Source organism: Perognathus longimembris, chromosome 19, assembly GCF_023159225.1.
Source record: "Perognathus longimembris pacificus isolate PPM17 chromosome 19, ASM2315922v1, whole genome shotgun sequence".
In the NCBI taxonomy this organism is placed as follows: Eukaryota; Metazoa; Chordata; class Mammalia; order Rodentia; family Heteromyidae; genus Perognathus; species Perognathus longimembris.
The window spans coordinates 33,950,269-33,954,838 of NC_063179.1; the positions used below are offsets into that span (position 1 = coordinate 33,950,269).

The 4,570-nt window shown below is 37.7% G+C and overlaps 1 pseudogene; it reads right to left on the bottom strand.

Annotated features, from left to right (window-relative positions):
• Positions 1–3,241: 3,241 nt before the first annotated feature.
• LOC125367586 lies at positions 3,242–3,872 on the bottom strand (annotated as a pseudogene).
• Positions 3,873–4,570: the final 698 nt, after the last annotated feature.

Below are 4,570 nucleotides of genomic sequence, written 5' to 3' on the forward strand. Positions count from 1 at the left end.
GAAGCAGAAGCCAAGATGTCCCAAGATTTGCTTTCTGACATTTGAAGACCCAGGAGAGCCAGTGGTGTGATTCAATTCAAGTTCAAAGCCCTGAAGACTGGAGTCCAGTGTTTAAGCGAAGATGATCGCTCAAATTTGTCCTTCGTCTGCCTTTTTTTTTAAGGTCCTCAACAGATTGAAGATGCCCACCAACATTGACAGGGGTTTTTGTTGTTGTTGTTGTTGTTTTTTACTGTACTAATTAAACTGCTAATTTCTCACAGAAATATTTTTACAGTAAATATTTTGAGTAAGTATTTGTTATTAAAAATAATGTTTTCCCAGCTATCTAGCATTTTTGTCTTAATTAAGTTGCCATATAAATGTAATCCACAAAGTCTACAGCAACTATTAGTGGTAGACTTTTCTACTCTGTGTGTGTGTATGTGTGGGGGTACAGTAGATCAACTACCTCACTATCTGCATCCCCTTTTTGTAGTGCAGGACGCCAGGGGCTAATTCTGCTAGTGTAATAGAGATCTTTTCCAGGACGTCAGAAGAACCCAGCCACAGAGGAAACATACCAAGTGAGTGCAGGACAGCAAAACTCAGCAAGTCTAGGAGGAGTTGGGAGCCAACAGCAAAATCCAGGGAACAATAATAAAAAATGACAAGTATTGGCAAGGATGTGGAATAAATTACTGTCAGTAACTGCTAGGGGGACTATAAAACAGTGTAGCTGTTTGGAATACAATCTGACAGTTCCTTAAAAGGTTAAACACCGTTCTTATATAACCTGGAATTTCCACTCCTATGAATAAAGCATATACACATGTGCCAAAGCAGCAATGGTAATGACTTCCCGAAAGTGAAAGCAACACAATCTACACCAGTGAAGAATGTGACATACCCATACAAAAGAATACTTAATCTAACGAAAGAATTAAGTACTGATACACATTGCAAAAAGAATGAATCTTGAAAACATGATGCTGCATGCCAGTCACCAAGAACCACATTTTGTTTGATTTCATTTATATGTAATGTGCAGAACAGATAAACCTATCAAGACACAAAGTTTGGGGGATGGGGAGAGAAAGTGGGAGAAAAACGAAGGAGAGAGTAACAATATTCGACAAGAAATGTACTCATTACCCTATGGATGTAACTGTAACCCCTCTGTACATCACCTTGACAATAAAATTAAATAAATAAAAAAGGCAATAAGGTGATCAGGGGTTACCTAAGTGTGAGGTGGCAAAGCAGTCACGAAGGCATTGGGAAACAATAGATCGGGAGTGAAGTGTTTCTTTTTGAAATGAATATTCTAAAATTTGTTGTGGCGATTGCACAGAACAATATACTTGAAATGGGTTCAATGGTTTGATACATATTTCCATAAAGCTGTAATAAAAATAAACACAAAGAATAATAGGAAATGAAGGCAGGAATAGAGAATCCAGAAGCCATCCAGAGGGAAAATCTCAGGAAGAGCAGACAATCATGTGACTTGAAGCAGATTCTGAGCAGGATATTCTGTGCTGTTGTAGATTCTGGGTTGGTATTTGCTATACCATGGAACTCGGATAGACTGCTGAAACTAAATGGTGAGGCCTGGGATAGCCATCGTTGTATACAGAGATGCTGTTTTTGTTTTTGTTTTTTCACAACAGTAATGGTCTTATCATGGCTGCTAAGGGCTGGTTCTGTGCTCAGGACATCAGAGAAGGCAGGAAGTGAGGACAATACAGATTTTTAGTCTCATGTAAGGAGTATTTTTTCTCTCTCATATATTACTTCACCTGGTCCTTTTTACTCCCATATCTCTTATTAGTGACTCTTCTAATGGGGCATCGTAAGAGTCTTTTGATTTATATATGTCCCGTGTGCATACAACTTAAATTTGGTATTATTGTATTAGCTACCTTGTTCAATTATTTTTCCACTCTGAACTTTGATTTTTAAGCACTAGCTCTTTGTGTCAAAGTGCTCAACTTTGTGGTGCTGCTACACATTACCCCTCTACAGACCATGTGGTGGATAGACGCCACCTCCCACTTGCTACTTCAGATAGTGTGTGGCATCTGAGATCGTGCCCCATTGACTTCCAACCACAAGAAATGTTAGCTGACCAAAGTCTCTAGCTGCTGTACTGTGAAGTCCATTTCTGTCTTTTACCCAAGTCTATGATTCCTACAGGCTGCTCCCAGCCAGTGACTGAGACAGCAGCAGGAACACAAAGAAAGCCTGTTTCTAGAAGACATGGGATTTCTCTCATAGTTAATTTGGGTTTACAGACCTTTTGATGGATTCTAACAACCTTCCTTAGTTTAAATCCACCAGTTTTCTTTCCAGTAGTCTTTCACATGCGGTGAGACTTTTGCCGGGGAATAAAGTCTCCCAGTCCTCCCTTTCATGCTCCCAAGATTTTCTCCCTAATAAAATCTTTGTATATTTAATTGGATTAATTCACATATCAACACCTCTTTCTTAGAAGACTCATATTCATCTAGAGGGCTATGAAAAGCACGCACATATGTCTTCTAATAAAACTATATAAAGATTTCTTGGAGATGTTCCTAGAAGGGAAGTCAATGGGTCATAGGTCCAGGACAGACTGGCCCCAGAGTGGCTATTTCTATCAGTATTCTTGCCAGTCATACTTGGTAAGAATCTGCTTCCCTGCCTATTCAGGTATCATCTAGCTCCTAGATGCCTGTTCTCTGGTTACCAAAATTATTATTTCTTCAATATTTATTCATCTTTAGGTACTCTTTTTCTGTTAATTGTCTGTTATATGCATTTCCCATTTTTGTGTTTGAATTACTTTTTTTTTCCATTTTGGTCGTGGGAATTTCTTGTGTAGTGTAGATATTATATCCTTATTGGCATTAGACATTGCAAACATTTTCAATTTACCATCTAGTAATATTGTCAGTGATCTCTCTAATTAAACAGAAAGTCTTCGTTTTAATGTAATCTAGAACATTAGTACAGGGAATGGGGAGTGTTTGTGCCTCTTGGTCAAAAGTTTGAACCATGGGTAGATAAATGCACTAAGATATCTTCCAGCTCACTATCCTTGATGTTACCTATTTATCTTGATTTTGTTTTCATTTTTGCTTCCCTCATCCCTCAATTATTAATACAAATCCACTAAATGTTGTCCAAATGAAATAAATAATGCCGTGTCCTTTAAAGATGGTGATTCCAAACGTTATTACTGGGCCTGAGTAATATTCATGGCAAGGATAATGTGATCTTAAACCCTTGTAACAGCTCCAGACTGCCTGTCATTTTCAAACTTAACAAATCAATACCATGGCTCCCAGGTAACAATTGCACTTCCTTGAAACCAAGGAACAGATTAAATAGCATGGAAAACATCACTCCATTAGTCTCTGCTAGAATATTGTGAAGGAATAATATATAGTTTCGAAGGTAATCCAGATCCTAAGGATTTAGTGTCCAATTTCCTTAGATATTATCTCTGTTTGATGTTACTGACCAGGCTTGTCATTTGTGATTGGGCAGTCTGTTCTATAGTTTGGGGCTTGGCTTCCCCCCCACCCCGCTCTTTTTCTTTGTCTGCAAAGTATGTACATGTTTTTGATATTATATCAGAATCTATTTTTTGCATACTGGATTTGCATTGGTCTATCATAAAATAAAAACCCTTGTACCTTCCTCCAGCCACTCACAAAGGAACCTAGTGCCTTAAAATACCATGAAAATCTGCTTCCTCATCCTCATAGTATTTAAAGACACAGTACTACATAGACAAACTGGGAAAATAGATTATATTAAGGTCTATTCAACTCTCCTATTTAGACTATGTCAATCATATTATTAATATAAATTGTCTGGTTTGGCTTGATATTTACATTTGTCATTCAAGTGGTGAAATAGATGAGGACTACACTTCTTCAGTAAGATCCAACAAGGTCCTTCTTCTACCTCAACTCTTCACCTCAAGAATAGGATGAGAGGGCTGGGAATATGGCCTAGTGGCAAGAGTGCTTGCCTCATATACATGAGGCCCTGGGTTCGATTCCTCAGCACCACATATACAGAAAATGGCCAGATGTGCCACTGTGGCTCAAGTGGCAGAGTGCTAGCCTTGAGCAAAAAGAAGCCAGGGACAGTGCTCAGGCCCTGAGTTCACGGCCTAGGACTGGCCAAAAAAAAAAAAAAAAAGAATAGGATGAGAAAATCCCATTCATCTGAAGCAGTAGGAAGTTGGATGATAAATTATAAGTAGTGAATCATTAATTACCATAAGTTATTTGAATAGTTTCTTATTTTCCTACAACAATTATCCATTTATTTATACATCATTATACAAGGCATAGGTCTTTTCTTACAGAATGATTTTGGTAATTGTACTTCACATCATTTTTTATTTTCCAGTCCTGATCCATAAATAGCCTTGGCAAGCAAGAATTTGCATTTGGGAAATCTTTAAAGTGTAGTAAGAACCTGTATCTAGATGTTTAAAACTGGTCTCTCATTCAGTTGCTCTTATTTATCAGAGAGTCATTTTATGTTTTCCCAATGCAATCCACTTAATTTCCTTAAGAACAATAATTCA